Source organism: Cetorhinus maximus, chromosome 11 (genome assembly GCF_964194155.1).
Source record: "Cetorhinus maximus chromosome 11, sCetMax3.hap1.1, whole genome shotgun sequence".
Taxonomy (NCBI): Eukaryota; Metazoa; Chordata; class Chondrichthyes; order Lamniformes; family Cetorhinidae; genus Cetorhinus; species Cetorhinus maximus.
The window spans coordinates 89,006,695-89,020,727 of NC_135889.1; positions in this window are offsets into that span (position 1 = coordinate 89,006,695).

The following is a 14,033-nucleotide window of genomic DNA, read 5'->3' on the forward strand; positions in this document are numbered from 1 at the left end:
GACCTGGTCTTCTGCTCCTTTGGGAGAGATTGGGGATTGGAGTCCTGTGTGTGATCTCTCAGGCTCTGCTGAGCAAAGGAGAATTTGTAGATAACTCATGTTCACCAATCTGGTTATCATCCAGATCTTTCAATGAACACAGCATTGCTGGTCTATTCAACTGGGTAGATGACTGCTTTGACTGTGTAGAAGTACGTTTCTGTGTGGTAACTAGTATACATCTGTTCTGCCTCATTGCACCATTACATGTTTGGATGAGGTAGGATTGTTGATGTAGTGTCTGTTCAACGGCTAATCCATATTGAACTTGGTCTCGGAGTTAAACTAGCTGTCCTGGTTGGAGGTCTGGCAGTATGCATGCTTTGTGACATTTGGCATCATTCCACATCTGGCTGGAATGATGCTCATTCTCTTTCGCCCTCACTTTGTTCAAGTCATCAGCTTGTACACACACCATGAATGTTTGTGGGAGGGTAGGTAGTTGCGTTCTCAGCCTTCTCCCCATTAGGAGTTCACATGGTGCTAAACCATTTTGGAGTGGAGTTGAGCGATAGTTCAGATATGCAAGTTAGATGTCATCATTCTTCTTGAGTCGTGCTTTCAGTGTACGCATTCCTCTTTCAGCTTCACCGTTGGTTTGAGGGTAACTTGGTGAACTAGTAGTATGAACAAATCCATATGATCTTGTGAGCTCTTTAAAGCATTTATTGGTGAAGTGTGGTCCATTGTCTGTGATTACAAGGTCTGGGATTCCATGTTTTGCAAATATCTTCTTCAGAAATGTAATCACTGCTTCAGAAGTGTGACCCCGTAGTTGCTTGACTTCTATCTATCTTGAGTAGTAGTCTACTACAATTAGGAACATCTTATCTCTGAGTTCAAAGAGGCCCATCCAAGACATTCTCATGGTCTTGATGGAAAGAAAGATGACATCAACTATTCTCTTGTCTCCTGACCATGAATAGCACAAGTAATACACTTTGATATCATCTCTCCCATTGACTTTGAGGGACGTGGCCATCAAACAGAATATCTTGCTCTGGCCCAACATTTTGTGATGCACAAATATCTTAGGTGCAATTGTTGCAGTTTATTGAGTCTCAGAACTCTTGGAATGACCAATCTCTTGTCATAGATGAGTAAATGATCAACAACACTGAGGTGTCCTTTCTGTTATTCTCTGCCTGAGAATGGGATTGTGTGGTATGTATGCTGGCCATCCTTTGATGCAGTACTCTCTGACCTGAGCATATTCTTCATCAGTTTTCTGTACATCTCTGATTTCACTCAGTGGCTGTGTTGTTACTAGTAGAGCTGTAGTTGTTATTAATACAAAAGTTTCTACCTCTTTGACAAGGGCTATGTCACCTTGTTCAGGACTTGCCACTGGGAAACAGGACAATGCATCTGCTGTAGTCTGCTACTTTCCCAGAACCATACTCTGTCTTTGCATCAAATCCTACCATCTTCAGTCTGAATCATTGTATTCATGAAGGCACTTTTGCTAACTCCTTACTATGTAAAAGTGTCACTAAGGGTTTGTTATCTGTCTCTATCTTGAAGTGGAGACCAAGAGCATAATGTGCAAACTTTTCACAAGCCCATGTTGCAGCTAATGCTTCTTCCTCTATCATTGCATATTTCTGTTCAGTCTCTGTCAGTGAACGGAATGCGTAGTAAACTGGTTTACACTTTGCATCTGTCTGTGTCTGAAAGAGCACAGCTCTTAATCCTGTAGAAGATGCATCTGCCTCTATGATAGTGGGGGTTCTCGTCTTCGTGAGTTATCAGGTGATATCAAGGTCTCTTTGATTTTCTCAAAAAGCCTGTGTTGTGCTTTCCCCCAGCACCATGTTTCATCTTGTCGTAACAGTTGATGTAATGGCGTTTTGATGACAGCTAGATTGAGCAGGAACTTTCAAACTTAGTTTACCATACACATGAACCTCTGTAGATCAGCCACATTCTGAGAAGCTGAAAACTACTTGATCGCTCTTGCCTTCTGTGGATCAACTCTCACACTGGATGCATCCACGGTATATCCAAGCAACTTAACAGTCTGCTGCCAGAATTTGTATTTTTTGTTAACTGTAAGTCCTGCTTCCTGTAGGCATTATAGCACAACTCACACTCTAGTGTCATGTTCTGTCTGAGTGGATCCATGGATCAGGACATCATCCATGTGACACATGACTCCATCCAGCCCTTCTAGGATACTTGACATTGTGCTCTGGAAGATTTCTGGTACTGATATGATGCCGAAGGGTAATTTGTTGAAACAAAATCTCCCGTATGGTATAATGAAGGTTGTGAGGAACTTAAACTCTTCATCGAGGGGCGTTTGCCAAAAACCACGATTTGCATCTAGCTTTATGAAGATTGAACTCTTTCCCAATTTATCTAAGCTCTTGTCCTCAGACGACATAGGATGAAATTTGCGTTCCACTGCTTTGTTCAGCTGTGTAAGATCTGCACAAATTTTGATAGATCCACTGGGTTTTTGCACTTTGACCATCCTTGAACACCAGCTTGTTGCTCCTGTCACAGTGAAATAACCAGATGCTTCAACATAGGATCAATTTCCTTCTTTAATTTTGGCAAGAGTGGATGAGAAAATGTTTCTGGGTGCAAACAGACACACTGTCTTCTTTCAGGATGTAGAATGATGTAATATGCTGTCTTCAGCTTTCCTAGTCCTGTGATCCGCAGTGGAAATTCAGCTCTGAAGTTTTTAGGCTGATCTTCTCAGCTTTCCAGTTCCTCTACTCTGCAAATCAGATGTAAGTCAGTACAGGCTTTCCTGCTTAAGAGTGAACAGCTCTGGTTCAGGATCACCTATAAGACTTCAGTGATTTTTCTCTTTATATGTTGAAGGGTTGCATTCAGTTGTCCTATCACCTCCTGGCCCGCAGAGCTTTTTGCATTGATGGCTGATGGGAACTTTTCTCCAACCACGCTTCAGCTTATGAAAGAACCAAAACTGTTGCAGCTGTGCCTAACTTAAAGCACATCTTGTTTCCCTCTACTTGGACGTCAGCACTCCAGTAGTCCCTTGATCTATCCAGGGGAAGGTATCACAGTATCATTAATATCTTCTATTTCATGGATCGCGCCAGCTGTTGAAGGCTTTCCTTTGTGCTTAATCTGTATAGGCTTCCTGCTGCAACACACAGTTTGAAAGTGGCCCTTCTTTCTGCAAAAAGGCTATTTGGCCACTTTGTTGGGACAATTTTTGCACCTGTTTATTTCCTGCCACACCGATTATAGGACACTCTTCCTGCCTCCCCTGCTTTTGTACAGCCACCTCTCTGTTTTTAAATTTAACATACTCCACTGAGTCAGTTGTTTTTAGGATATAGTTTTCCCTGTCACCCTGAATCACCAATTCTATTTTCCTTCTTGACCTCAGTTTGCCTGCTCAGTTGAACTGTCTTTATTAAGGTTAAAGCAAAAAACTGCAGAAGCTGGAAATCCAAAACAAAAATAAAAATACCTGGAAAAACTCAGCAGGTCTGGCAGCATCTGCGGAGAGGAACACAGTTAACGTTTCGAGTCCATATGACTCTTCAACAGAACTAAGTACAAATAGAAAAGAGGTGAAATATAAGCTGGTTTAAGGAGTGGGGGGGGGGGGGGGGGGGGGTGCTGTGGGGGGACAGGTAGAGCTGGATAGAGAGCCAGTGATAGGTGGAGATAACCAAAAGATGTCATAGATAAAAGGACAAAGAGGTGTTGAAGGTGGTGATATTATCTAAGGAATGTGCTAATTAAGGGCACATTCCTTAGATAATATCACCACCTTCAACACCTCTTTGTCCCTTTGTCTATGACATCTTTTGGTTATCTCCACCTATCACTGGCCCTCTATCCAGCTCTACCTGTCCCACCCCCCCCCACCCCCCCACCTTAAACCAGCTTATATTTCACCTCTTTTCTATTTTTACTTAGTTCTGTTGAAGAGTCATACAGACTCGAAACGTTAACTGTGTTCCTCTCCGCAGATGCTGCCAGACCTGCTGAGTTTTTCCAGTTATTTTTATTTTTGTTTTTATTAAGGTTAATCCATTCTTGACTGCAAGTGGTCAGACAATACTTCATCCAAGATTCTGACAACAATTCTGTCCCTGATTAATTCACCTTTTAAGCTGCCATATTCACAGTTCTCCGGAAGCCTTTCCAGGTCATTTATAAATGTATCAACACGTTCCCCTTGACGTTGGTGTGCTTGTTAAATTTAGCCTGCTCAACAATGCTATACTTTCACAGATTGAAATAGGCACCAAGTGCTTTTATCATTTCATCATACGTGGCTTTTTCCTTGTCAATCCCTTACCTGATAGGAAATTGTCTGTGCTGGCACCCAATGCATATAATAGTATACTGACCTCCTCACCGCTTGGCTCTACCTCGAGGCCTGATGTAATGTGATGTGATAACCGGTAAACCGTTGGTGCCAATTCACCACATTTCTGTCTGGTTGAGATCTACAACACGCTGAAAGCTTTCCAGTAATGGCACGGACTTTTCACTCTTTCACTGCCACCATATAATATTCCTGGTCTCACTGTTTTTACAGGATATTTACAGAGTCTACTGAGGTAAGGAGAATATTAACTTTATTGGAACACATCCTACTGTGACTTCTTTGCCATGAGGTTAAAAAGAGAGAACAAGATCATGAGACAATACATCACTTCCTATGATGATGGATACTGTGTCTCAAGAACAAAGAACAAAGGAGAAAGAAAAGTACAGCACAGGAACAGGCCCTTCGGCTCTCTAAGCCTGTGCCAATCATATTGCCCGTCAACTAAAACATTTTGCACTATCGGGGTCCGTATCCCTCTATTCCCATCCTATTCATGTATTTGTCAAGCTGCTCCTTAAACACCGCTATCGTACCTGCTTCCACCACCTCCTCTGGCAGCGAATTCCAGACACTCACTACCCTCTGCGTAAAAAACTTGCCCCGCACATCTCCTCTATAGTTTTCTCCTCTCACCTTAAATCTATGTCCCCTAGTAATTGACTCTTCCACCTTGGGAAAAAGCTTCTGACTATCTACTCTGTCCATGCCACTCATAATTTTGTAAACTTCTATCAAGTCGCCCCTCTATCTCTGTCACTCTAGTGAGAACAATCCGAGTTTCTCCAACCTCTCCTCATAGCTAATAACCTCCAGACCAGGCAGCATCCTGGTAAACCTCCTCTGCACCGTCTCCAATGCCTCCATATCCTTCTGGTAATGTGGCGACCAGAATTGCACGCAATATTCGAAGTGTGGCCTAACCAAGGTTCTATACAGCTGCAGCATGACTTCCCAGCTTTTATACTCAATACCCCTGCCAATGAAGGCAAGCATGCCATATGCCTTCCTGACTACCTTATCCACCTGCGTTGCCACTTTCAGTGACCTGTGGACCTGTACACCCAGATCCCTCTGCCCGTCAATGCACTTAAGGGTTCTGCCATTTACTGTATAATTCCTGCCTAAATTAGACCTTCCAAAATGCACATTACACAGTTAAAATTAACCCTTTACACTATAGGAAGCAGTTCAGAGGAGTTTCACTAGGCTGATTCCTGGGATGAGGGTGTTTGTCTTATGAGGAAAGGTTGAGCAAGTTAGGCCTATACTCATTGGGGTTTAGAAGAATGAGAGGTGATCTTATTGAAACATATAATATCCTGAGGGTATTTGATATGGTAGATGCTGAAAGGATGTTTCCTTTCGTGGGGGAATCTAGAACAAGGGGGCACAGTTTAAAAATAAGGAATCTCCCATTTAAGACGGAAATGAGGAGGAATTTCTTCTTTCAGGGAGTCACCAGTGTTTGGAATTCTCTATCACAGAGGGCAGCAGAGGCTGGGTCATTGAATAGATTCAAGGCTGAGTTAGACATATTTTTGATTAGCAAAGGAATCAAGGGTTATGGAGAGAAGACAGGAAAGTGGAGTTAAGGTCAGTCAGATCAGCCATAATCTTATTGAATAGTGGAGCAGGCTCGAGGAGCCAAATGACCTACTCCTGCTTCTTTTATTTTTATGAACTTATGATACAGTAATGTGTTAAGGAAATCCATTAATACCTCATCCATACTTCAATAGGGCATCCCAGCCAGGCAATTCTACCACTGAGAATGACAAAAGCACTAAAATTATGGGAACACTGTCATGCCCATGTTCCCCTCCAATTCATGCACTATCCCAAAGTTGGCATATCCTTCATCGTCAGTGGGTCAAATTCCTGGAATACCATACCTCACACCCCCTATCAGCATTAAAAACTGCTGCAGTCCAAGTAGAAGGCCTGACCACTTTAATGCGGCAATGAATGGACAACATGTGCAGCCTTAAAATAAGATTTTGTCCACATCCTGAGAAAATCAATTAACAATAAAGTTTTAAAGAGAACCATTTTTCCTCATGGAGTCTATTTGCAATATGTTGTCAGTCATTCCTACTGCAGGCATGATACTTGTGAACATTCGGAAATAATGGGCAGAATTTTTAGGTCGGCGGGCGGGCCTGATCGCTAGGTCCAGGATAGGCCGGGGAACAGATTGCCGCCTGTGATTGGCCCCCAACTGTGACTTCAACCTGGGTGGCCAATTAACGGTGAAACGCATGCTGAGGAGCTGGGGCGGGGGCAGGAAGAGGGTGGGCGCTGATGTCAACGTGGGCACGGAAGAGCTGCCTCAGGAGGCTGCAGACCCAAACATCCTCAAATAAAGCTTTGAAATGCAGAAAAAAAATGACCAAGCATCCCATCCAGGCACATATATACATGATAAAAATGCTGTCCACCGATTTTTATTTTTATTTTATATCATCACAGAAACCTCATCCCTCCCAGTAAAAAGAAGGCTACCAAGTCTTATAGGTTTCTTAAAAAACTAAATTAAACTTTTATTAAATAAAAGAATGATTTTAAGCACATGCATAGGTTTACAAATTACCACCATGACAACTCCTAGCTCCCCTAGTTAACCTAACTCCCAGTTACAATTTTGTTAAGGCAACAGTAAGACACATGGATTTTAAAAGACCCAGGCAAAGTAACACAAGATGCATGCATTAACATAACTGTACAAATCCTTGGTATCAACAGAAACCATTCCAGTCCAGCGTCCAGGCTTTAACTGTCCAATATCCCCTTTAAGCTTCAAACCCTTGACAATGCACCTACAATCAGATGTTCTCGTCGTGCCACATGTATAATCTATAGATTAAATGGTTGCAGTAATGAACTCCATCTGAATAGCCTTGCACTTCTGTCTTGAAGTTTGTCTAGAAACTTTAAATGATTGTGGTCTGTATAAACAATTGTTTGTGATGAATTGTTTGCCACATAAATCTCAAAAAGCTGCAATGCTAACGTCAAACCCAAAGTTTCCTTTTTGATCGCTGAATATCTTCTTTGTTGTACATTCATCTTCCGTGAAAAATACCTTATCAGTTTTTCAATTCCAGTGTCATCTTCTTGTAGAGGTATGGCCCCACTGCCTATATCGCTTGTGTCAACGGCCAACTAGAATTGCTTGCCATTACTGCCAAAACTGGTGTCGTAGTTAATACAGTTTTCAAACTGTCAAATGCCTTCTGACACTCCTGTGCATTGAAAATTCTTGTTCTTTTTTAATAGTTCAGTCAATGGAGCAACCGTACTACTAATATTGGTACAAATTTCTGATAAAAACTCACTCATGCCCAGAAATCTTAAAACTTCTTGTTTTGTTGTAGGCACAGCGAAATCCATGATGACCTTGATTTTCATATCTCTCGGAGCCACCTTACCATGTCCAATAGTATGGCCTAGATAAGCAACTTGCATTTTTGCAAATTCACTTTTAGCCAAATTCACCACAAAATTAGCTTCTTGTAATTGAGCAAATAATTCTTCCCAGATGTTGTAAATGTTCCTCCCACATCTGACTGAAAACTAACAAATCGTTAATTGCGACTTGCAATTACTTTGTCAGTCTTTGAAATGTTGCAGGTGCATTTTTCATACCAAATGGCATGATTTTAAACTGATATAGTCCATTTGACATCACAAAAGTCAATATCTCCTTTGCTCTCTACAATAACAGTACTTATCAACATCCTCTCAGCAAGTCAATCTTTGTGATAAACTTTGATTGCCCCACTTTCTCAATGCAATATCCCAACCATGGTCTATGATATGAATACGCTTTGGTCACCGTATTCACCTCCTGATTGTCCACACAGAATCTTTGTGTTCCACCCGGTTTTGGTGCCAGCACAATAGGCGAACTCCAGTTACTGCAACTAGACTCAATGATATCATTTTGAAGCATGAATTCAATTTATTTCTGTACTTGTGATAATATTGCTGGATTAAATCTATAAGGATGTTGCTTTATCGAAGATGAAACTTCTACAGACACATCATGTGTAGCTGAATTTGTCCTCCCCAGCTTATTTTCACAAGTAGCTTTGTGTGACTGTGAGAGCTTCTCCAAATTACTTTGACACCTGTCTGGAAGGTAACTCAATATTACATTAAAATTTTCAATTACCCCCTCATTATCCAATTTAATTAAAAGAAAATCAATTTCAGAATCCTGCATTTTTACCTCTTTCGCATGATCTATCACCACTTATATCTCCTTTTAATCTTCTTCCCTGTCAAAGTCCTTTTTAAAGCATATTTCCAGATCACACCCTTTGCTTCTTTTTTCTATCTTGAGTATTTATTAAATGATTTACTTCACTCAGTTTCCTTTCAATCCTGCAAGGTCCACTAAACCTTGCATTTAATGATTCACTCGGCACTGGTAACAGAACTAGCACTTTCTCCCCAGCAATAAAACTACGAGCTGTAGCTTTCCTGTCTGCCTTCGTTTTCATCACTTGCTGTGATATGTTTAAATGCTCCCTAGCCAATTCACATGCTCTGTCCAATCTCTCTCTGAGGTATGATACATAATCCAGGAGAGTAGTTTCTGAATTTTGACCCACCGATTTCTCATGAATCAATTTCAGTTGTCCCCTTACACCATGACCATAAACTAGTTCAAAAGGACTAAAACCAGTTGATACATTAGGATCGTCCCCAATAGCAAACAACAAGTATGGAATTCCCCCATCCCTATCCTGTGGATAATCCTGACTATAGGTCCTCATCATAGCTTTTAGAGTTTGATGCCATCTTTCCAAAGCCCCTTGTGACTCAGGATGGTAACCTGTTTACTTAAATTGTTTCATTCCCCAACTGTTCACTACTTCCTTAAACAGACATGAAATGAAATTTGAACTCTGATCTGATTGTATTTCTTCAGGTAACCCATATTTTGTAAAAAAAAATTAGTTAACTGTTCTACAATTCTCTTTGTTGTAATGTTTCTCAAAGGTATCACTTCAGAAAACCTGGTAGACACATCCATTATTGACAATTAATCCCGATTTGCACTTTTAGTCTTAGGGAGGGACTCCACACAATCAATCATGACCCTAGTTAAACGTTCTTCAAATACTGGAATGGGGATGAAAGGTGCCGGCTTCATCGCTGCTTGTGGTTTCCCTATCACCTGACATGTGTGCCATGTTCTACAGAATTTGGCTACATCCCTACACACTCCAGACCAAAAAAAAGTTTTTGTATTTTTCCCTGTGTCTTTCTGATTCCTAAATGCCCCCCACCATTGGAATTTCATGAGCTATCCTCAGAATCTTATTGCTATATCCGAATGGTATTACAACCTGATGCATCTCCCTCCAGCTTTCATTTGCTGAAGAATGATAAGGCCTCCATTTTCTCATTAAAAAGTTACCCTTAAGATAATAGCATTCTGGAATACATTTTACCTCTGTTTCTGAGTAAGCTGACTGACATAACTGTCTTATTTGCAAATCCTTTTTCTGTAACTCCACTGACTGCCTTAAGTTAAATGCTTTAGTTGCATTGTCTTCCAGTCTTTCTTTATGAACAATGTTATCACACACAGTGCCAGCTAATTGGACTTTCACACTTTCTCCTGCCTTTAAGCTTCCTGTTCTTCTTGTTTCAACCTATAAGCCTGTGAACTTGTTATCACACAATCTGGAAACAACCCAGGATACTCTCTCTGCAACACTTCTGTTGAAAACACTTCTACAGGCTGTTCAACTACCATAGGCATCACCCACATCTGTGTTACAGCTATATAATTACCCAAAATAAATTGAACCCCTGAAATTGGCATTTTTTCCATTACTCCAACACTTACCTCAATGGAATAGGTGGAATACGCTTAGCATCTCCATGATGGAATAAGTTTAGCATCTCCATGAACCCCACTTATTATCACCTGGTCCTGCAATACTCATTCTGAACAACAAATCTCACAATCCTACAACATTAAGGATTGGATAGCCCCTGCGTCTCTTAAAATTTTGACATATTCACTTACTCCACCCTGTACACATGGAAAGACTTTTTCTTCACACACACAATCTTTAAACACTTCTGCAACCTGCTCCTCAGAATTCTCTTGAGTAAATTGTGAAAACATTCCGACTTCTTTACTTATCACTAATTCTTCCTGTTTTACCTGTACACAAACCACTGGTTTTTCCTATGCCTGAACCTCAGAACCCACAGTACTTTTACTTCCAGAACTTATCAGTACCCCAATAATTCCAACAGATTTTCCCTAAAATTTCCAACATACTGACTCTGTGTGCCCAACTTTGTTACAATGAAAACACCTCAATTTTCAAGCATCACGTCTACCCTCAGCACCTTCCTTTTTATTCTGAGAAAAAAATTCCTGGGAATTTCCACCTACTTCTCTTCCCTGACTATCTACCTTCTTTTCACCTTCCTACTTTCTATACTTGAGGTGTCAGCTGTGGCTCAGTTTATAGCACCCTCGCCTTTGAATCAGAGGGTTGTGGGTTCATGTCCCACTCCCGGAAAACCAAGAACTGTGAATGTACTCGAAAGAGTTACATGCGATCTGTTGATAACTCGAAAGAGTTACTTTCTATACTTCTCTGATTTAAAAAGGTGATAAAGGAAAGGTTTAGCTCTATAAACTAACACATAATCATCAGCTATCTCTGCTGTTTGTCTCACTGTTTCAACCCTTTGTTCCTCCACATGAGTTCTCAGAAACGAAGGAATTGAATCTTAAAATTCTTCCAAAACAATTACCTCTCTGTGAGCTGCATATGTTGTATCTATCTTTAATGCCCGAATTCACCAGTCAAAATTACTTTGTTTTACTCTCTCAAACTCAATATAAGTTTGCCCAGGCTGTTTTCTCATATTCCTAAGTTTCTGTCCGTATGCCACAGGAACCAACTCATGTGCACTCAGAATAGCCCTTTTTAACCATATCATAGTTCACTGATATTTCCTCTGACAGTGAAGCATAAACCTCATGTGCTCTACCCACCAACCTGGTTTGTAACAACAATGTTCAGTTTTCCTGTGGCTATTTTATCTGTTTAGCTATCTTCTCAAATGAAATAAAGGATGCTTCAACATCTCTGCCCTCAAACTTTGGAAGAGCTTGTACAAATTTAAATATCTCCCCACTGGGTTCTGATATGGAAATAAGTCCTTCCTCACCAACTGGTGTCTCTTTTTTAACTGCCAGCATTTTAAGCTGGAATTTTTTCTCTCTCTCTCTCTCCTTTTCTCTTTCCTCCTTTTCTAACCTTGCCATTTCTAATTCCCTTTCCTGTTTTATTTCTCTTTCTTGCCATCCTGCCTGTTCCCTTTGAAATGCCCTTTATTTTTATTTTTATGCCCTTCCTTTTTCTTTTCCTTTTTCTGCTGCCTCTAGCTCAAGTTTTCTCACCTCCTTTGCTTGTTCAAGTTCAAGCTTCACCATTTGTAACTGAAGTCTCACTGCTAAAAAAAAAACTCACACCAACTCCTGAATTCAAAGTGCTTCTCATACTCGTACAATGAAGATTCGCCAACTCCAAACCAATCAAGGAATCTGAAATATACCCTACAAAGAGCCCCCAATTTTGTTATGGCTGGCGGATGGTAAATTCCAAGCTGCCCAAATCCCAGAGGGAAACATGAAGCAACTGCCACGACTATTTGCAATTTGTACTTATTTCAAGATGTGGGCTTTGAATTCAGTAAAAAGAAGGCCACCAATTCTTATAGGTTTCTTAAAAAGCTAAATTAAACTTTCATTAAATAAAATAAAAATTAAGCACATACATAAGCTTACAAATTACTACTATGATAACTCATAGCTCCCCTAGTTAATCCAACTCCCAGCTACACCTCCATTAAGGCAACAGTAAGACACATAGATTTTAAAAGACCAAGGAAAAGTAACATGATACCCTGGACTGTCGATATGAAAGTGATTTTTTCTCAGCTTCACTTCCTTGTAGTCAGCAGCTTGAGGCTTAGATGTTAGAGGCTTTTCACACTTGTTAGATCTTAGAATTCCTTCCTTCCTACACACAACCTCATCGTTATATAGATTTCCCCTTTGAATGCAAATTCCTATTGTTTCACTATGTCCTTGGACTTTACCTCTATAATAATAAAATCTATCATAGTACCAATTTTACCAGTAAACTTTGGGAAAAATAAACACACTGGCCTGAATTTTTCAGTTGGCGTGCGGGGGTGGGCCTGACGTCATCGTGCTGTCTCGCAATGTTTCATTTGACTCCGACTCCGGCGCACACCTGCCGATGACTGATAGGCCTATTAAGGCCACTAACGAATGAATTAATGTAATTGTTTACATTGCCCATCCAACCTTAAGGTTGGAGGGCAGGCGCAAGTGCCAAGTGGCCTTCATGTTTTTTAGGAAACCTCGTCCACGAACGGGATGAGGTTTCCTAAAGCTTTTACCACTTAAATAAAAAATGTTTCTGAAATATAAAAACAAGTCCCATCTCATGTGACACAGTCACATGAGATGGGACATGTTCAATTAAATTTTCAAACCATTTATTTATTTCAAAAGTGCTTCAATCTCCCTGAGGCAGCTCTATGCCTCAGGGGGATTGAAGCGCTCCTCCGCGCGTATGCGCCAAAGAACACTGGCCCCGGCTCTCCCTCCTCCTCCCACCCACACAGGTAGCGCTGAGTACTATGGCTCACATCTAACACTGGGCATGCCTTAATTGGCCCGCCCACGTGAAATGGTGGCATACAGTCGATCACGGGTGGCGGGTGGCTCCACAACCACCCCCATCTGCTCCCGCCAAGCCTGCCCAGTGACTGAACAATTCAGGCCACTCTTTCTTTTTCTCCTGGCTAGGTGAAATATTTCAACCCCACTTATGAATTCAAGCTAGTCTGGTTTATTTAAAAATGCAAATGTTCCCTTTATACCTCACATTCTAAAACTTCCCCCATGTTTTTCTACTTAACATTTCAAACGTAGATTACCTTCTGATACACCAAAGCCTTCAGATCAGCTACCTTTAATTTAATTAAGTCCCACACACACACATATAGACACATAGACACAGACCCCAATATTACTCTACAATAAATTCCAATAACATTATGAAAAATATTATATCTCCCTGACAGGGACCTATATCTAGAGCAGGCGCAGGTTTATAAACTGGTGGTCACTGCACAGACACATGCCAGCAGCTGAAGGAAGCAGGTTCAGCCGAGGTCCCTGTCACTCGGAGGACTGCTGGGGAAGAGGCATCTGTGAGGTCTGAGTCAGATAACAAGCCTCTGGATTCGGCCTTCCAATTCATCGTGGTGCATTGGCAGAAGGTGGGGGAACATCACAGAGAGCTGTTGGAAGCTCTCAACAGAGTGGCAATGCGAGTTGTAGAAGTGCGTTCACCTGCTCTCTGATGAAGTGGTGCCCACATGTGCATGTACAGAGTTCTCCAAGGGAAGGATGGTGGATGCCATGAAGACCCTGGTCCAGCAGAATACGGAGATGCACACAGACCTGCACTCCACCACGATAGCCATGGGTGAGTTCCTGCAGTGGCAACGCGAGAGGGAAAAAGGGCACCTCGACATTCCCCCAGGTTCTCCTTCCCCTCAAGGATTCAGGCCGAGGCCCTTG